Below are 21,114 nucleotides of genomic sequence, written 5' to 3' on the forward strand. Positions count from 1 at the left end.
TAAAACCCATTTAAGTGCCTCCCATCTCTTTTACTTTTGGAAAAAGAAAACCGGTGTTGGCTGGTGGGCTCGCTGGTCAGGGCTGGGCACGGTGCTCCGCCCACGCCCGCAGGGTCTGGGCAGCAGCGGACCTCAGGTTGCGGCCGCCCGCCTGCGGGGAAAAGGCAACAAACCTTTTTTCCGCGGGGCGGGGCGACGGTGGTTCCGCGAGGAGGGAAAACCCGGATGGCGCCACCTCCCACCGCGCGCCCTCCCGCTCCCGCCGGCCCGTGTCGCTCTCATTGGTGCGCTGGTGACGTGACCGCGCGGCCGGGGCTGCCAGGTCCGAGGCGGGCGCGCGGCTGAGGAAACCGGGCGCGGGTCTCGCCGCCGCTCCATTCAGTCCGCGCAGGCAGGTGTGAGCGGTCCCCGCGGCCGCCGGCTCCGCTAACGGCGTCACCGCGCCAGCTCCCCGCGCCTGCCTTCCGAGCCTCAGCCACCCTGCGTCCCGCGTCCGCCGGCTCGGTGAGTGCCCGGCCCGCCGCCCAGGGCAGCTCCGGGGCCGGGTCACCTTGGGCCCCGGGCGCGTGGGGCCGTGGGAGGGCGGCCCGGGCCTCTCACCCTGGGCGCGGGCATCCTCCGCGGGCATCCTCCGCGTGGCCCGGGCAGGGCGGTGCGCGCCATTTTAGTCCGTTTGGCGTCCCTCAGGCGCGGCGTGGCGCATGATGCAACCCCGCGTTAGGAGCGCGGGCACCTGGCGCCGCGCGGGGACGCCGGGTGGTGTACGGGCAGGGGCGGGCCGGCTCGGGCCGGCTCAGCTTCCGGCGACACTCGTGCGTGGCGCGGGCACAGCACGGCGACCCGCCACGAGGTCCGCGACGCGACATCCGCCACGGGCGCCCGGCCCCCGGCGGCCCCGAGGGTGGTCCTGCGGCAGGTGGCCGGCGGGGGGAGCCCCGCACGCTGGCCGCGACTCCCCGCTCTTCTCCCCTGAAACTCCGGAAGCGCCCCGGCCTGTGTGCACCCCTCACTTGGGGCCCCGGGGTTTCCCAGGCAGGGCCCCTCTGGGTGGGCTCCGGACTTGGCCTGGAAAGGCCGAGTTCTGATAGCATCCCGGGTTCGGGGCTGGAGGAAGTGCTTCCGGCTTCCTAACGCCCAGGTCTCCCCGGCGGGTTCTTGCCGCGCAGGTCGGGCGTTCCTTCCAGGACGTGTGCGCGGAGCAGCTGTCCGGCGGCTCCCCGCCGCGTGCTCCAGCCCCTTCGCCTTCTCGGTGCGCGTGGGACCAGCCGCGAGTCCTGTTTGACTGTGGGCAGCACAGCCAGACCTGTGCCTTCTGGAAGAAGACTCTGCTTCTGGGTGTGCAGGGTCAGGCTCTCCCGTGGAAGTCCCCTGGAGATGGATTTACTCCAGATTTAGTTCCAGGAGGAGATGGTTGGGGGTTCAGCCTGAGGTGTAGTCCCTAAAATGTGCTCTTAAAAATTTAACCGGTAGGACTGCATATATTAGCCTCCGGCTCAATTTCCTAATTGTGTTTAGTATGAATCCTTACGTTACTTATGATTTGTCTTAACATTTCTTGCCTTTTATGTTTGGTTCAGCTATAAAGAAACCATGGTAGGGTTATCTCCCTGATATTTTTAGTTGGTTTCAGTGGAAATTATTGTTTTTATATGAACACATCCTTCTGTATTTAAAACAGAAGGTCTTATTTAAGTCACAATCAGAAATTTAGGGGATAAAGTCAACAATGGAACAAAATAGTTTTTTAAAGGTTTAGCATATTAAGGTTATGTTTAATCATTGTACATAAAATTTAAAGGATGTCACAGGAGTTTGATTAAACAAACAGGACAAAATTTAATAGAGATCAGAAATGTACTCACATGGTTGAATCTGGATTTGAGCCACATGGGTGCTCTTAGGTGTTATAATTATTTGCTTTAGAAGGAAAAAAAGGCTTGAAGGACAAGATTGCTGACTTCAGGAGCTTGAATTCTAATTACATTTGGTAGAAGGTTCTATTCCTTGATAGGATTAAATGCATGTTTTACTGTTTTTTTCTAGTCTAGTTAGTGTCTTTCTACTAAGGCCAGTAACGATGTTGGAGGGCCCAGCATCTAATTGAATTAATCCCTGTCTAATATCTAATTGAATTAATCCCTGTCGTGAGCAAGGGAGCATCCCTGAAAAGAGTCACTCACAGAAGTTTGTGGGGGCATATTGCCACTTGACATAACTGTCATGGCTGACAGTGACTCCACATTGGATTGTCAAAAGGTGTCCAATCCCTGTTCATTACTAACTATGTATTTGGAGGGCAGATTTGAAACAGGCATTAAGTGTATTTTTGTTACGGAGAGAAATCTTGCCTGCTGTTGTCTGGGCCAGAGGCACTTTCATCATTCTACCTGGCCCTTGGTCCTCACTCCAAGTGGGACCTGTGATGGGGCCCTAGTGTTTTTCTTTATTTTTATTAAAGTTTTTTTTAAAATTGATTTTGGAGAGAGGAAGAGAGGGGGCGGGCATGAATTGAGAGAGAAAGAGGAAGAAAGAGAGAAAGAGAGAGAGAGAGAGAAACATTGATGTGAGAAACATCGGTTACCTCCCATACCTGCCCCAACCAGGGACCTGCAACTTGGGCATGTGCTCTGACCGGGAATCGAACCTGCCACCTTTCGGTGTACGGGACCATGCTCCAACCAATTGAGCCACACCACCAGGGCACCTAGTGCTCTTCTGTGTGATCGGGGCCCTCTACCACCGTGGGTCCCCGAGGCCACGAGGCCTTTGCTTTTCCTTTGAGTGAGGGTAGGGAACCATTGGAGGCTCTCATGATGACTTCAGCCCTGTGTAGGGAAGAGAGAAGGGGGAGGGGCAGATATGGAAGCAGGGAGGCCCGTTCAGAGACTTGCAACTAATTCTGGAATAAAACCTTCTCTAGGCTCTTTCTGCACAGGAGAGAGTGGCCGTAAGTAGTTTTGGTGAGAGGTGAGGGCAGTTTGGACTCGGGTAGACATGCGAGGAGGTTGGATTCTGCTCCCCTGTAGATTTTAAAGGTAGACTCAACAGGATTGGCCAGTGGGATCCCTGTGAGGTGTGAATGAGGTCTACTCTGAGGCTAAGAGGAGTAAAATTGCCACATTAGCAAGATGGGGGAAGCTGAGGAAAGGGCAGGCGGGGAAGGACTGAAGTCATAACTGCCACTCCACCCTCAAGGGACAGGGCTGAAGGAGATCTACCCTGTTGGGGCCCTTCCTAGGCGGTGCCTGGAAGCCACCTGCCCCAGATTGGAGGCATTCTTTTTCTCACCGAACTTTCATGCCTCCTCATGCCTGACCAGAGGTTCCCCCAGTGCCTGCAGCCTCCCTCTGCTCCGCTGCCGCCCTTAGTGGCTAGCTTGGTGGTGGGTTTGTCCTGTTGTCAGGATAGAGACCCCTTGCCACTTGGGATTCTGAAGGCACGGGGTGTATCTGCTTTTTCATTTCTGGGCCTTCAGGACCACCTTCAAGGGGTTTCTTGGGCCTTAGGCAATGGGCATTGGATCCCAGGCCAAGGTTTCATCCACCCCAAGTTTTAGGTGTCTTCTAGTCAAGAAATATAGTAGTAGGATCTTCAGTGGCAGAACATCTGCCTTGTAAACTATAGGAATTCTCTTTTTCTTTCTCCATAATCCCTGTTCACCCCACACCACAACTCCAAAGCAGTTTTGAAAATACCCCTGCAGTTCCAAGGGAGTTATAATTTATCACGGAAGGATTAATGTGCTTGCCACCTGGGAATCTGCTAGAAGAACAAGCAGCAAACTGGTTGAACAATTCAGTGGGCAACTAACTATGTTCGTTTCACTCCAAAGGCACTCCTTCAGACACCCAGTGTCCGCCAAGCTGTGGGTGAAGCATGTACCTTACATGTCGCTCAGAATTTGTTCATCCCAGAAACATAGGCTGTAGGAATGCCATTTCTGGACAGCAGAGTAGATTCTGGCATAAGGCTCACCCATCCTGCTACACCCAGTGACCTCCATTTAGCTCCCCCTCTTCCCCCCCGCCCCGGTTATTGTTATTATACATTTGCTGCAAGGCCTGGAGTTAGAGTGGCGTGCTGAGGGAAGAGGCCTTCACGGCTTCAGTGTGCTGAGAGGAGCTGCCGTGGGACAAGGACGCGTCTAGGAGCCAAGGGCAGGCGGTACCTGTGCCGGGGTCAGTGCAGCCTTAGGCTTTGCGCTGTCTCTGAGCGCAGCCTCCAGAAAGTCCTTGAGACCGTAGATTGGGGAGGATTCTGTGAAGGTTAAAGGGACTAGACTAGGTCAATACATTTAGATTCCTTTCATGAAATATGTTCTTTCATGAAATAAGCCTACTGTTCTGATGATGGCAATTTAGAAGTCCAGCGCAGGGAAACCTCTGAAGGCTAAGGTGAGAGGGATTACATGGAGATAGGAGGAAGAGCCTTCCTTCCCTGAGTAGGATCGGGTACATTTGTGCATCATCTCTTCCTTGTTCCTGGATGGACCTTTCTCTTTTGTGTTTTTGTGTGGAGAGGGGATGGCAGTTTTGGGCCTTAACATTCTGTATTCCTCCTGTAGTGCTTTCTTAACAAGATTCCTTCGGTTCTTGGCTGTGAGAACAATCAAACATGTTTCCACTTGTTTAAGAGCAGGTCCTACGCGGCCCGCGTGCTCCATGCACAGTGGGCTCTGCAATGTAGAGAACATCAGTGCCGGTCTGAGCTGCCGGCAGTAGCCTCGGCTCGGTGTGGCCAGCCTGAGCTGCTCACAGGGCCATGCATGATTGGGGCGGAGGAGATGGCGTAGGCCTTCCCGCAGAAAGGGTGGATCTCAAACTGGGCTCCACTTAAAGGAGGAGTGCCTGTTCTAAGATCTCCCTCAGAGCCACGTTTAACTTTTCCATGTTGCTTGCATAATAATTGACTTCTAGTGCTTTCTTTATAGGAGTGAGGTAATCCAGTTACACACTTAACACAGCTTCTGGCACAGATTAAGTGCTTGATATAAACGTTAGCTGTTATACTGGAAGGAGCTCAGTTCTTTGATTTAGATGTGGAGAGAAATCATATTTATAACAACTTTATCTTGCTAGCCCATTTTGCCAAGGTGTTAACATGTAGTCCCATTACCTTGTTGTGTCTGCATTGCAGGGGCCGTGTCCTGCCAGACATTGATCCTCTGCTGATCTCGGTCCAGGATCTCTGGATGTGGCCCTATCTTGTACATTGTCCCCTGGAGGCCTGGAGGGCTCTCTTTACCACTGACCTTTCACAGTTGAGATCATGGAGGGCTTCCTGTGGCCTTTTGGCCACAGTGGGGGAGGGGGACACGGGAGGGGGGAGCACAGTCTCTGGGGCTGTGTTGGCTTTGACTGCCCTGATGACCCCGAAGCTGTTCTCTCTTTGGAACCAGATTCCCCCCTGAGTGTGGGGTTTAGGTTCCCTGAGGTCTCAGATCCACATATCTTGGGTTGGGCCTCTTGAACCTCTGGAAAGGAGATCTCTCAGCCCCATGCTTAGTGCTTGCCTGCGCGTGTGTGTGGGAAAGTGTGTGTTTGTGTATTTTTTGGGGCGTGTTTGCCTCGTCATAGTCATCCTGACCCCCAGCCATTTTGTCCAAATTACCCTGAGGGCTTTGGGTTTAAAAATCAAAGCCCCATACCTAGGGCCATCTCTGTTTTCCACCTGATTCCTCCTTCTGGGAGGTGGTAACGTGCAGTCCTCTAGTGCCTTGAGATGGGGGTGCATTACTGGGGGCAGCAGGGAGAAGGGAGGGCAGCAAAACATTGTCTCACCGTATTTCTCCACACTGTTCTGTTCCCTCCCTACCTGCGATGAAGGTGCTGGAATTGATCTTGTAAAGTTGGCGTGCAGATGTGTTTTGTTTCTCGTGTCTTCTGATCTGCCTACCAAGCACCATTAACCAGAGTCTTGTACACATATGGGAAGGAAGGGAGCGCCCTGGGCTGGTGGAGATCAGGAATCACAAGCGCAAGCTTAGGACTCATTGTGTACTCAGCACTTTGTTTCCATTTAGTCCTCGCCACCTCTGAGGAGGTTGGGGCTGCTGTTTGGACTGACGGGGACACAGAGGCACTGAAGTGATGTAAGCTGCCTGCAGGCACACAGGTAGGTAGTGAGTGGCAGAGCAAGGAGTTGAACCTGGGGGCCTGGCCTGAGTCCTACCCACCAAGTGTGCTGTAGGGCCATGGGCATCAGCCTCACCGGGGGCCTCGGCCTCACCGGGGACCTCGGCCTCCTTGGGACCGTGTTCTGCACGCCATGTGCATGGGGCGGGGCTGGGCACCCAGGTTTCAGCGTAGGAACCTGAAGGCCCTTGCCCCACCCGCCTCCTCCTCACTGAGTGAGTCTGGGAAGTGCAGGGGCCTGCTGCTCTGCCGCTGGACAGCGCCCTTCTTTTCCCCCCTGTCCAGTTCTCTGTGGTCTTTGAACGCAGGTCTTTCCTCCCTGAGCCCCAGCAGCAGAGCTCTGGGTACAGCTGGCACCATGTCCCTGGGACAGTGGTGCTGGGCGGTGGCCGGAACCCGGAGCGGGCATGTGTGAGAGAGGCTGCACGGCATTCTTTGTGGGTCAGTAGTTTGGCACTCACATTCCCAGAGTCACGCTGGATGGGGGACTTCCTGCCCAGGCCCCAGGGAGCCCAGTTCCACTTTTCTACACGTGGTCCTCTCCACGTGGGGACAGCCCTGTGCAAGGATCTTGTGGGAGCTGGACTCTGTAGGGAAAAGTGGCTTCCAGACTATACTCCATCCTTTTCAGGACCAGTGCTAGAGGCGTGGCCCTGCCCTCAGACCGCTACCTTGCTGATCGCTGTCGCGTGGGGAGGTGGGGAAGTTCCTCCTGACCTCCTCACAACGCATGGGCCGTCTCTGCTGGGGCGACTCCCAGCAGGCCCACCCCTCCCTACCTTTCAACCTACTTTCTCCCCCCCCCCCCTTTTTTTTTTTTTTTTACTTTTGTTAGCATTTATTTTATGTTGAATTTACTCCTGAGCCATATATTTTTGTTTCTTCAGTTTTTCTTCTGTGCAACCTCCTCTTCTGGTTTAGGGACCATATGCTTTTTTTCAGTGAGGATCATCTCCATGTGGCAGGGAGAGCTCCTGTATGAGCTGATCCCCCCATGAGCTCTGTAAGTTCTGTGTTACCTCTTGGGAGCTTTGTTCACCTGGATGAGCTCAATGAACCCTGCAGTTCAGCATTGGTCTCTGCATTTTTAACCATGTGTAGCAAAATTCAGCACTCTTTTTAAAAAATCTTGATTGTTCAGAGAGTATTACAGATGTCCTTTCTCCCCACCCCACCCCACCCCACCCCAGCCCCCTATTGCTTTTCTCCACCCAGATCTTGCCCTACCCCAGGCCTGTTGTCTGTATCCATGAGTTTTGCATATCCTATATCATAAAACGCTAATATGCAAATCGACCGAATGGCAGAATGACCGGTCACTATGACACGCACTGACCACCAAGGGGCAGACGCTCAATGCAGGAGCTGCCCCCTGGTGGTCAGTGTGCAGCAGCAGCGGGGGGAGCCTCTCCAGCCTCCGCTGCAGGTGGGTGGTAAGGAGCGAGGGGTCCCAGACTGTGAGAGGGCACAGGCCGGGCTGAGGAACGCCCCCCTCCAGGGCATGAAATTTTGTGCACTGGGCCTCTAGTATGTATATAAGTTCTTTGGTTAATTTCTTCCTGTCCCTCTTTCCCTCTTCCCTTTGAGATGCATCAGCCTGTTTAATGACTCTGGTTCTATTTTATTCATCAGTTTATTTTTTTCTTTAGATTCCTTTGTTTAATTTGAATTTTAAATTCAATTGTTGATATGTATTTATTGTCATTTTATTGTTCATACTTTTTATCTTTTTTTTTCTTCTTTTTAAAGAAGACCTTTTAACATTTTATGTAATACTGCTTTGGTGGTGATGAACTCCTTTACCTTTTTCTTGTCCGGGAAGCTCTTTATCTGACCTTCAATTTTAAATGATAGCTTTGCTGGGTAGAGTAATCTTGGTTGTCAGACCTTGCTTTTCATTACTTTGAATATTTCTTGTCACTTCCTTCTGGCCTGCAAAGTGCCACGAACCCTGTGTGCAGCCCTACTGTTTGACCTGGGTACACCTATCCTTCCCTCCCACCCCCACCATTGTAACAACGGAATGGCACACATTGCTTCTGTAAAGTGACATCCTTCAGATACCTGGTGGCTTTTGTATATGCATAACCTTGATGGCCTGTGAGGTTTCATGGGTGTTCTTAAAGTGAATATGAAGCATTGAACCTCTTAATTTGCATGATTTTTGGGGTTTTCTAAGTCAAGTGAATAGAAAATCATTTTCAGAGGTCACCTCGGGCAGCTTACGGGAAGAGCTCTCTCAACTTTCTTTCGGATAACATTTCAGACTTAAACACTGCAGGTGTGTAGTACAAGGAATTCCTGTAGACCCTTTTCTCAAATTCACCAGTTTTTCATTCTTTCTTTCTATTGATTGATCTATCTCCACACATAGATTTGTTTTTCCTAAACCACAGCACAGAATCAAAGTCAGGAAATTTAACATTGGGTCAGCATTGTTATCTAGCCCACAGTCCATATTCAACTTTCAGTTTACTACCATATATTTGGTGTTTGTTTTTTTTTGGTGGGAGTATAAACTTCTAAGGAATGAACTATGGTCAGGTATTTCTATCTCAAAAGCCTCCTTAAGAAAAAAAAATATTTCTAAAACTTAGAATGCTCGTTGTGAAAAATTTGTACAGAAAAAGTAAAAGAAGAAGAAGAGAAAAGCACTCAATTCCAGCACAAAAGCTAGTGCTGTGCCAGGCGGAGAGCTTGTGAAAGGTGCTGGAAGACCCAGCTCAGGGTGTTCTGGTCACTAATCTGCACTCACACACCCAGGCAGCAGCCCAGAGCCAGTACGGGGCTGTGGGGAAGAGAGGGCTCCTGATTGAGCCAACCCAACTTCATGCCCCTGCCCACCACTTGGACGGCTGCCCACCTCAGCAAGGGAACTGAATGACCGCAGGTGGGGCAGGGTGTAGGTCATTATTAAATACCCAGAACTTGTTCAAGACCTGAGAAGTGTTGCAGGTCCTCTCTTGTCTGGTCTATACCCCTCGCTCCCGAGACTTACAAAGGGCAAGGATGGGCATGGGTCCTTGGTCGGGAGAAACACAGATGGCTCTTGGCAAACATCTCATAATTATTTAATGCTCCTTTGTTACCCTCTTGGCCCCATACCCGTGGGCCAGTGGAGAAAGAAGAGGTGAAATTCTAAGTTGTGAATTTTGTTTTTTGTTAGTGACTGCTCCATTTCCCAGGGGACGATTTAAGAACTGTGTTTGAAGTGTGGCTCTTCCTCTGCCTTTCCTGTCCGAAGGCCATCCCCTTTGCCATCACCTGCAAGAACTGAGTGGGGCTCCACTTTTTCTGGTCAGAAAAGGATCTTCGCTGAGTGAGTCTTGTTTCGGGAACGATTTTTTCTTAGAAACTGCTGTTGCGTTGTCCACGGCTCCCAGTCATCGGTATCTCAGTTTCCCTGAGCTGGTAATGCACATTGTGTATGAAAAGAGACCTCTGAAGGTCGTGATCAAAAGCCTCAAGTATTTTTCCAGGTGTTTGTTTTTTCTCCCCCTGCACCAGACCCTCCCCTTGAAGGAGCTGGCCTTGAGAGGGACTGCGGCGGACAGCCGCCCAGGCTGTGCACACCCTGCTGGGGCACGGAACGCCTAACCTGGACGGGCCAGGATGGCAGGGCTCTTCTTCAAAGAAACCCTTTGAAGTGCAAACATTTCCTTTCCTGAAGAGAAGGGAAATTGAAATTGTTCTGTGCAGACAATGTTCTCTTAGATCAAAGGGGGAGTGGGGCTTATAAAGGGAGATTCACAGTAGACCTACTGTGGCATGGTGACGATGTGACTGTGTTGATGTCAATGTCCACTGCCCGGAGTGTGAGTTGGTGAGTTGATATTTTCCTTTTTTTAAAAAAAAATTTTTTATTGAGGTCCTAAATCTAGACCTGACAATGTTATAATTAACTATGTCTCTCTTTTGTGTTTTTATATTGTGTTAAGCATTTAGAAAGACCTGTTGGGAAATTATGACACCTCCATGATGGAAAATTTGGTAGCTAATAGAAATGGCATTTTCAAAGGACATTTGATCTAATAGGAAAATCTTTACTGTTCAAAGTGAAAAATATTTGGATGGAATTTTTCCTATTGAGTGTTATCTTAATGCGATACATGTATTTACACAGAAAGAAGTGTTTGGACGGCTTTTTGTCTTGCTTAGAAAACAAATATTCTTTAACAAGGCTATGTGTATAATTCTGAAAATAATTGTAAATAAAGGGAATTGATTCTACAGAACAAGAGCACAGGGACCTAACAACTAGAATCAGATAACTTGCCTCCTTTATTAAAACCTGCAAATCTCTGTCCTTGTTTCTCATAAGCTTCTTTTATTTACTATACTTCTCAATGAAAATAAACTTAGTGTAAGAATTCAGGATACTTAATTTACAGTCTCCTAAAAATTTATCTCTAAGTTATTAATATCATCACCACTATTAGTATTTGAGAAGATTCCTCCAAAACTTGATTTTATGCTGTTGTTATGCTAATATTCTGTGAAATAAGGGATACTTTGTCATTGTCATTATATAACATGTCCCCTTGAATCTACAAACTTAATGTTTTAGCAGCTAGTGTTTTTTTTTTAAAAAACAGCTTTTGTTGGAAGACATGTCTTTTTCCCTAAATGGCAATGTTGGGAGGCATTAGGCAAAAACATTCCTTAATTTTTTGAGTAATCTGTACTGAACTGGGAAGAATGTCTCCCTAGTTCAGCTGAGTTTGATACAATCAGAATTTGGAAAAATTATCAGATAATTTCCCCTAGGATTTGGGCCTAGTTACTGAAAGACTCTCTTGGGTCTGTGGTCTGGTGAGGTGAGTGCATAGCTTCCTTGGGCGATTTTGAGTGGGGGCAGAGCCTGGGCATGGGGGCCGTGGCTGGAACATATTCCATACAAATTCGGGCACTTTCCTGTTGCTCTGGCTGCAGGCCTGTTAACATCTTGCCTGAGGATCTGCAAGGGAGTTCTTGAGGAATCACCCTGGAGAGCTTTTGAGTTGGTGGGAGATGAATGTGGAACGTCCTGGGTTGGCTGGCTCTGACACCCCAGCTGGCCCCTAAAAACCCCAGCAGGGGTCTCTCCCACTAGGTGTGTGGCTGTGTAGTAAGGAAACACCATTTGCCCTGAAGAGGAGGCCCTCCCTGGGAGCCATGAGAGAGGGAGTGGAGCTTTCCCTCCACACTTAAGCAGCCCTGCCCCAAATTTAAATGAGTGGATGACTCAGAAATCGTAGTCCTCTGCCCTTCTTCTGTAATTGCTGCTAGACTGTCTGGAGCTTACAGGACTTTATTGCTTGTCTGGTCATGGAAAGACTCCTTGAAAACTTTGTGCCCTGAGGGCCACATACCTTCTAGGTCTAGACCTCATGAAAGGCCTGGACCTGCACATGCAAACTGTACACTGGTAAAAAAATGTGTAAACCCAGGGACAAGACTAACCATGTCGTGCTTTTTTTTTTTTTTGGAAATTTAGCACACAAAGCAGGAGACATTTTCTCCGTATAGTGCATCTTGGGCGACTTTTGTGATTTGCCTCTTCATTATTGCCATCTCTCCATCTGTATCTAAAAAGCATATAGGTAGATATACACATGGATTGGACAGACATGGAAAAACAGGCAGGCGTTAAGGATAGAGAAAATACATTTTAGTGAGCTATAAGTTCAATAATTTACATAATGTAATAGGGTCTTTCAAATCCTAAAGTCAAACTTCAGATGTCTTTAAACAACCTGGGCCAGGACATGCATACACACTGCATACGGTTAAGCCTGCATACGGTTTACTTACTCGTACATTGGGTTCTGGGTAATAGGGATGAATGGCTAAAGGTAACAAGGCAGGCCCACCTGGGTCCCAGGAGTGCTGGACTCTGCCAACAGGGGAGACCTGCTTTTGAATAGTCAGGGAAGAACTTGGCTTCATTTGTCGGTCATTCAGTTAAAAGCTTTGTGCCTCGTGTGTATGTTTGCACTGGGAAATTTGAGGTAAGAGACGTCTGAAAAGCAGACACTGGTCCTGCTTCCCCAAGTGCTTTACGGAAAAGGTTCTGAAAGTGTCGGAAGGCTCCCGAAATTCCGTGATCTAAATGGAATTCTTGTACTTTCTCCCAGGGGAGGAAGTGGGGAGAAGTAATGGGAATGGAGTGTTACTACATTCAGTTGTATATGATTTTTATTTTTACTGGGTTGTCTGGTTCATTAATTCGTATGCTCATTAGAAGGCTTTCTGTTAAGTGACATGGAAACATCATTGACATTGTTCTTCAAAATGTGGAACTCGTGACCCTTCTGTAAAGGGTGGAGAGCCGGGACTAGAACTTCTGGGGAGAGCTTTGGATGGTGGGGTCAGGGTGTGGTCGGCATGGGTGGGACTGATCATGCGCTTCATCTATGCCTGGTGGTGGCTTTTCACACTTTGCATTCTTCATGTAGCACCCTTATGAAGTCCCACCATAGCATGGTTTCTTGGGGAAAATCAGGTTTAATTTATGGCACCTCATGTGGAAATGTAGAGGGTAGCTTATAATCACCTTGTTTACACCTTTCAGTCTCTAGGAACTTTCACATTTTTAATTTGTCTCTCCAGGTGTTAAGATGAGCAGTGCGTTGCATGGGCGAAACTTTGCAGTTGGGCCTGTGAATAATTGTGCTGCTTATAACACTCACCTTGGCAGAGAGGGAAATCCATCAGCCAAGGGAATGTGTCTTGATAGTTCAGCAGAGCAGCCAGGGGAGGAAATGACACATTTTAAGGTGTGAAAAAAGCTTATAAAGGAGAAGGCTTTGCTGTCTAGCGCAAGGAACCCCCTCCCTCCATGTGTGTTCGTGGGTTGTCTGAGCAGGGCGAGGGGTAACCCATAGAGCAGGGAGGTTTCATGAATGTGCTGGGAAGCCGGATATGGTGAACATGGCTTGATGAAAGGTCTTACAGCCTGCAGTCCTCTGTCCCCTGCTGCCTGGCCCTGAGGTCCTTCTGGGACCCAACACCTCCTCCTCTCTGAGTGCCCCCTGGCTTGCCTCCTCCTCACGTAGGCACGGGCCAGGAGTCCAGAGACCTCTACGCCACCAGGCTGTCCATGGACTAATGTGATCCTAGGCCAGACCGAGTAGGCAGTTTTTGCTTTTAGACTTGGAAGACATTGCATTAGGATATTATTTCCTTTGGGATTTCCAGCCCAAAGCAGGAAATTGGTGACATTCCATGATTTTGTATCCACTACAGAGCTTTGGGTGGTTTGGTGTCCACACTATACAAATGGACGCTGGGTGGGGAACAGCACTAATCTGATGTAGTAGAAACAGAAGGTCTGGTCTTAGGATGATGACAAAGATTTTGACTGAGAAGTGTCACTTTGCCTATATCAGCCCAGAAATGTTGAGCAAGGCTACTACTAAAAGAAACGGCCCTGGGCCCAGTGTCCAGATCCTCCCCCTTCCTCGGAATACTCCAGAAGAGCCATGCTAGTCAGAGCTGTACATTTCCTCATGCCTCTCTGGCAGTGAGCAGCGCTGCGTCAGGTCATTCCTGGTCTGGATGCAGCCCCCTGGGGGTCAGGTGGGGTCAGGAACTTCCTCCCTGGGCAGCTGGTGGCTGGTAACAGCCCTTGACAACAGTAACCTTTTGTGTGGGGCATCTCCTGCTGAGGTTTTGGAAGATTGGGATAGGCCCTGAGAAGTTTCAGTCCCAAACGATCTCACCAGGGAGGAAGCTTGAGGGAGTTTACTTTTCAAAAGGATCAGACAGCCATACACATAAACATATATGCAGGCCCCACCAAAGGGAAAAGAAAGCAAGCTGGCCCGTGTTAACCCCCGTTGGAATTTAGGATGAAGCCCTTCTGTAGAGTGCTTCTAAAAGGAGCCGTCTTCTGCCAGAAACGTTTCTTTTGGAAAATCCTTCCAGAGCTCCTGCCTTTGCTTCTCCCTTCCTCCTCTGAGACACACACTCTGCCTGCCTAGTGGGATAGAGACACAAGTGATGCTAAAGGTGTGAGAGCGAAGGGGAGGGGTCTTGCCTGCTATCAGGCACACATGCAGAAATAAGGGCAAACATGACTCTGTGAACTAAACCGCTTTTGGTGGGCTGAGACCGGAGCCCATCCGAGGGGGTGCTGAAGGACCACTGCTTTCTGAATTCTGGGTTAGACCAGCCTGGGGACGACAGGGGGCACCCTGTTAAGGGCACTCTGCCCAAGCCCTTTAGATTTGCCTTATCAGACCTGACCCCTTGGTGGGAGAGCCTTCTTATTTGGATATGAAGATGCGCGTATATAAAAAGAACACGCCCTTGCGCTGAGTTCACAGAAGGTTCAAAGGAAGACAAAGGATGGCAAGTAGTCAGGTTTGCAAAAAAGGCTTCAATTGTGCAGCCCAAGTTCAGATGCTTTAAAAATCTGCTCTGTGGACAGAAATCCGATAAGGGTTATATTACAGAGAAGGGGAACGTTCTGATCTGCCAGTCCCAAGGAAACCTTTGCTTTTGTTTGGGGGTGGCGGAGAGTTCATAGGAGGGGTGACGAAGATTTGGGACTTCCCAGTCTGGCAATCCCGAGAGGAGGAGTGACCATGGTGTAAGACTCTGGGAGGCTGTGGCAGGTCGAACCACAGATTTACCACCCAGCTTTGGAAGTCAGAGCTTGTCCCTTGTCTGGATTCTCAAATGTTTTTAGAATAAATAGAAAGCAAACAGTGCTTTCCACAGCCGATGATAAACTGACAACCAGCGGGAGCAAAGGTGTGAAAAGGAAGAGGCTCAGGAAGAATGTCCTTATTGGTAGCATGGCGGAGCCAGGGGTGCTGGGGTTATCTCCTAACAGCGCTGTGCGGACATGTCTGCTCACAAAGATTGCCTTGCGAGCTTTCCCAAAGATAGGACTCTTGGCCAGAGAAGACCGTGTTTGACTGAGATACTATTTCTTACGTTTTTGGCATTTCAGAGAGGAGCAAGTTGTCATTGTAAAGTGAGTTGCAGCCCCAGGATGGACACAGCCCTCTCGTCTGAATTTGGAGCCCCACTTGGAGCTGAATTCCTGGAGTTTTCTGTGCTCTTTCTGGGATGTCTTCTTCTAGCCCATTTCTCCCTTACTCGGGACCTCTGAGGGCCAGCCCCCAGTTCCTTCCAAGCCTGACATTTTGCAGCTACACGAAGTATATGTTTGATCTGAAATTGGTATTGTTGCTGTCAGCCTTTAGAAAATGGGGAGAACTGGAGCCCCAAGAAACAATGACATAATGCCAGTGACGCTAATTTTAAGGCCAGGTTAATGGCATTAATGAACTCCCTGCTGATGGAGGACTGGCCCACCTCATCTGAGTGCGTGGTGTGGTTCTTTCTGCCGGCAGAAAGCATCCTGTTTCTTGACTGCCAGTACCAGGACTTTATGCCCTTATTCACGGAGCATTAGGCAGCATTGAGCATTAATGATGGTCGGTGAGAATTAATAAGAAGTATTTCTTCAGCTCTCAAGGGGGATAGGTCCTTCTTAGGAAGTTGCAAGGCAGTGACAGGTGACCATTGCTGGCACCAGTGTCCCCCCATGAGGACAGAAATACATCCCTTTGGGCCAAGTTTGAAAAAATTAGTACTAAGAACATGGACTCCATTTGGAATTTAAACTTTTCAGGCATCGGAAGGAAAAAAACTTTTGGTTAAATTTGTACATATAGCAGATCCAAAAGCTTAATACAGCCTTTATTGTGGCTACCCTTGATCTGTTTGCAGATTCTAAATTTGGGGACTTTTAGCAGCATGGAAAGTTGACATTGGCAAAGCAAATCTAGTTTTCTTTGTAAAAATTCAAAATATACTGGGGATTTATCCTAAGTTAGAGGCAGGATACAGTGCTGTATTTTTGAAAATATAGGTCGTCATCTTTTTTTTTTTTTAAGTTTATTGTTTTGATAAGGCGTCCCTGGGATTTCTTCCAGCACAGATCAAGGGAAATTGGCGCAGGGTTGAATAATACTTTTATGTATAAATAAGAAAATAGTGGTATTCTTAGATGTTTGTTTAAGTGCTCCCATAACTAAAGAACAGTTGCAGCTATTACACAAAGGGGCTTGGAAAAATGTATCTGAACTGGCTTGGCTTCAGTTTGGGAGGTGGTAGCCTTTCTTCTCAAACTGCATCTGACTATGTGCTTTGTTGGGAGGGAATCGGACCATGTGCTTCATTGGGAGGGATGGCAGATGTTTTTGTTCACATGCTTGCTGGAGGCCCCACACAGATTCTGGTGATTCCTGCTGCAAATAAGCAGCTGGCAAACCGGTAAAATGGCAGACAGCTTTTGTGACTGTGGTGAGTGCCGTGGAATGTGAAGATACCCCTGAGACGGTATCGTTATATAAGATTTCAAAGCAAAGCTCGCCAGGAAGTGTGGCATTCGTTCTTATATTCGTTCATTCAGCAGTTACTGGTTGGGTGCATGAGGTGCTAGTACCGAGTTACCCAAGTGCTGCCTTCTGGGGGATCCTCTGTAGATACTGTGAAGGTACAAGCAGTTGGCCGAGAAGCCCATTCCTTTATGATGAAGCCAACTAGAGAGAGTGCCAATCTCTGCCCACCTACTTTCATCCCCCTGAAAAAGAAGGTCCTACAGTTAGGCTAAACCTGCTCACATTGCCTCTTGGTTTACGTGGGCAATCTTACGGTCTGTCATCAGTCCTAACCCCATCATCTCTGAAATATTTCATCTTTGTTGGCCAGATTCTCTACTTTTATTTACAGGTGCCCAAACCTCCATCTATATGAAGTCCTTCATGTTTGGAAATGCCCTTTTTGGTTATTGTTCATGTTCTTTCTCCCCTGTTTTTGTATATTTTTCTATGTTTTTGTGTCTGTCCTTTCTCTGCTGTTCAACGACAAGCCCCTGGAGGGCAGGGACTACCTTGCTTTTTCTGTCGCCTGCAGTTCCTACCTGTGTGTGTGCAGTGGACACTCAGTACACAACCCTTGGATAAAGGATCCTGGGGACTCCGGGAGATGGGGCTTCTCTGGGTGGGGGTGTGAGCGGCATTGGGTCAGGTGGTCCAGCTCTGGCGCCTTTCCCACCTACCTTTGGTGTCTGTGCCACGCACTTTGACCTTTCCTTTGAAGAAGGGTTTTGAAGCAACATTATACACGTAAAGATCAACAAAGAAGAGTGGATGATTCCCGGGCAGAAATGCAAGTTAAAAGGCAGGAAGTGAGGATACTTAGTAAATGGGTTTGGAGGGGATGAGCGGAAAGAAATGCCCTTGAAATTCTTTTTTAATCATTTGTTTTTAGAGACGGAAAGTGGGACACGGAAAACAAACATTTTTATTCAATGTACACAAAGTTTGGCAAAACAAATAACTGGGCTCTGTGAGCGTCCAGATGGCTGGGCAGTCTTTTTCTGTTGAGTTCAGAGTAGATTAAGTGGGAGAAGCTGCCCCTGTGGTGAAATGCAAGGTAAAATTCCACATTTGGGACTGAGAGTCAACATAAGCCAAGGCCTCTGGGTGGGGTGGGGTCGTCCAGGGGAGTGACCCACAGCCCGCAGAGTGTGACCGGCTTCTTTTTAAAGGAGCCACATCAGTGAACAGTCGCTGGCTCGAAAAGGAAACGCTGTGATCCAGGGCTGTGGTTGCTGCCAGGCCCCGACACCCCCCTCAGAGGACTGTGGTTGTTAGCTCTACAGAAATGGAGATAGTTAAATATTCACAAATAAAAATCTGGTTAAAAACTCGATCATTACTAATTTTATTGTTTATATTTATTACTTATATTTCTATTTCTTAATAGTTTTAACTTAGTGTAAGCATTTCTTAGTGTAAGCATATCCAGCCCTCAAATCGTCCATCTGAGTTAGTACAGATGGAAATCAAACAATAAGCTTATTTTTATATTTTAAGCTCTATATTTGTATAGTCATTTGTCAGTTACAGAACACCATCATATAATATAAAAATCTACTTATTTAGGTTTCCTGCTTAATCTCCATAGCACTTTATGAGTTGGTTATTAATAAGGTTTCTTAGAGATGAACAAACTGGTAATAATAACAAGAGCAGCAAGCATACAGCACTTACTGTGTGCCAGGTACTCTATGTGCATTGCATATGTTTATTCATTTGAACCTTCCCAAACTCTGAAGTAGCTATTATTACCATTATCCTCATCTTACAGAGGGAAAAAGAGAAGCTCATTAAGTAACTTGCTGACCATATTTTGAATCGTTTTACCTGAGATTTTAGCCTCTATCTTGATCTTCACCATGGGGAGCAGGTAGGGATGGGGTGGAGAGGTGTACATGCGGTAAGTATTATTCATTTTCAGATGGTAAGACTGAAACAGAACTAGAGTGACTTGCCCAAGATCGCACAGCCAGGGGCAGGCAAGTCTCCTGACTCCTCCTCAGATCAGTGAGCAGATGCAAAATGAGCCACATGAAAGAAATGTTTCACTCAGGGAGTACTTATTCAACAAACTCAATAACGTAGCTTGATACGAGTGGCCAGACCTTTCCACCCAGGTGCCCTGAACCGTGGCATTCCTTCTCCATGCATAGAAAGGTCAGAAGACTTTTATCTCATTTAACTGAATTTGTGTGATGTGACTGCGATGTCTGTGGACAGATTAGCTGGAGGCCTTGCTGTGTTCACGGTTGGGCTTAGTCAGCCACAGAGGTGGATCATGGGAGGAACTGGCTCAGTGAAGTGGCTTTGGGATGAGGCCACACCAGCCACTTAGAGCCCTGATGAGCATCATTGAGGTTCTCTGATGCTCAGTCTTCTCATTTATAAAGTGGGGATTGATTGTTGGTTTTCTGTGCCTGTGGAAAACTTAAGTGTCTGCAACATATCAGCTGTGCAGATTTTACTATATTACATTGAGGATTGCGTTTTTATAATGCAGTGTGTTGTTGTAACTGGTCACTAGAATCTGTCCGGGCATTTTTTATTCTAGGGGAGGTCTGTGTAACTCACTGTAGAGGGAGGAGGGCGAGCCACTAGATGGCTGAAGGCCCCATCCAGCTGTGTGAGTATGTAATAGAGGCGTAGTACCTGGCAGTGGCCTGGAATGCCAGCATTCCTCAGGTGACATCAGCATCACAGACATCCAGAGCTCACTGCCCAGAAGGCTTTGCCGTTAGGGCCCCTGCAGGGAACAGATGGTGTTCTCAGAGTAGGTAGTCTGCGGTGAGTTAATAAAGCTGCTGTTCAAGAAGCCCGTGTGTGTGAGAGTGGACCCTGAGCAGCCCTAGAACCCTAGGCCTGGAGGGTGCAGAAGAGAGTTGGTGACCACAGCTTCCATCAAGGAGGCCACTCCCGCCCCTCCCCTGCCAGTGCCCAAATTCCTAGGAGCCCTAGTGGAAAAGGGTGGCGAGTGGCCCTGGGGCAAATGGGATGTCACCTCAGGCCTCGGAGGACAAAGACCAGCTACATGAGTTGTGCAGCCCCACATTTTGGGTTGTTTCAGACAAGCCTCAGTTCTTAATGTGTAGTCAGAATGATCGGACAGGGGCCTATTTTGAAAGCATTTAAGCTGATGGCTTCTTTGGTAAAATTTCTTCAATTACTTGAAGCAAGTTTGTCTAAGTCATTCAGAGTATTTGGACTTCCATGGTAAAATAAAAGCACAGATTAGATCAGGGCTTAGGAAACTGGTCTGAAAAGGGCGAGAGAAAATATATTAAGCTTTTTGGGCCACATGTAGTCTCTGTTGAATAATTGGTCTATTCCTCCTCTTCCTCTTCCTCCTTTTTTGAAAAAAAACAAACAACAATAAAAACCATTCTTAATTCGTGGTTAGTACAAAAATGGGCCAAGTGCCATAGTTTGACAACTCGTGGACTAGATATTTTGTTTCCCTAAGTGTGTTGTGTGACAGATGATTTTAGGGCATGCACAAACATTTTCATCTTAATAGTGTAAGTGCAAATGCATATTAGAAAAAATATATGTACCGGAAACATCCAGAGCTCACTGCCCATAAGGCTCTGGCCATAGGGTCCCTGCAGAAAACAGAAGGCCTCTTATTTGGGTGATGGGGCTGGCTCATGTCTGGTCTCAGATCACTTTGGTGCTCCATTTATGAGAGTAATACAAGGTTTTCTGAAAGAAAATTTAAATCATTGAAAGGCGGGTGCCTTTAAGGAACAGCATTAGGAATAACTGAATGCATGCTGCCCGGATACAACAAAAACTGATGAAGGCAGTATGCAAATAGGCTGGTGTGGAATGTACTAGGTCATCTTGTAATCAATCCCTTCTTACCAGCTTCTTGATTATTTCATATTTCATGCTAGAGGCCCAGTGCATGAATTTGTGCCCGGGTCCCTCGGGTTGACCTGCGGAGATTGGGCCCCAGCTCGCGCCCCCAGCCTCGCAGCCCCACAGCCCCATCTGGCACCCCACCTTGGTCTGACACCACCCCCTCACCTGCTCCATTATCCAGCCTGCAGGGCGATCAATCAGGGTGATCAATCAGGGTTGAGCCCCCCGCCCAGCTCCCTCAGCACCTGGAAGCCCTGCTCACCCCCCCTCACCCTCCCCCCCCCTCCCCGTACCACCTCTGCTGCTGGTCACTTGTCTGCAGGGTGATTGGTGGGACTATCAGGGCCCCACCCACACCCACCTTAGCCTGGCACCGCCCGCTCACCTGCTCCACTATCATGCCGCAGTCCTGCTCTCGTAGGGGCCCAATGGGGCCAGCAGCGCCTCCACTGCAGCCCACTGCCAGCCGTGTCGCTGATGCCAGTCATGCGTCCGCACCTCCCCCTGGTGATCAGTGCATGTCATAGCGAGCAGTCGAACTCACGGTCTCACGGTCAAATGACTGCCCAAGGGGACAATTTGCATATTAGGCTTTTATTATATAGGATGTAGCCTGTTGGGACCATTTCATGCAGATGAAAATGTTCTCAAGAAGAAATCTTGTGTGAGTTTAGCAGAAAAAATGGGAGGACAGAGACATCTTTAAATTAGGTCCCTACTGCTAACTGGCAGGTGTG

The 21,114-nt window shown here is 48.4% G+C and overlaps 1 protein-coding gene across 1 annotated transcript in view; it reads left to right on the plus strand.

Annotated features, from left to right (window-relative positions):
- The first annotated feature begins 295 nt into the window (after positions 1–295).
- The window catches only part of SLC7A1 (solute carrier family 7 member 1), a 59,015-nt gene continuing 38,196 nt past the window's right edge, over positions 296–21,114 (plus strand). The window contains exons 1-2 of the mRNA XM_054718735.1: positions 296–504; positions 9,301–9,453. The gene's annotated coding sequence lies outside the window, so the exon portion shown is untranslated. The remainder of the gene's footprint in view (positions 505–9,300; positions 9,454–21,114) is intronic.

The sequence above is a fragment of the Eptesicus fuscus genome, chromosome 7 (assembly GCF_027574615.1).
Source record: "Eptesicus fuscus isolate TK198812 chromosome 7, DD_ASM_mEF_20220401, whole genome shotgun sequence".
NCBI classification, from domain to species: Eukaryota; Metazoa; Chordata; class Mammalia; order Chiroptera; family Vespertilionidae; genus Eptesicus; species Eptesicus fuscus.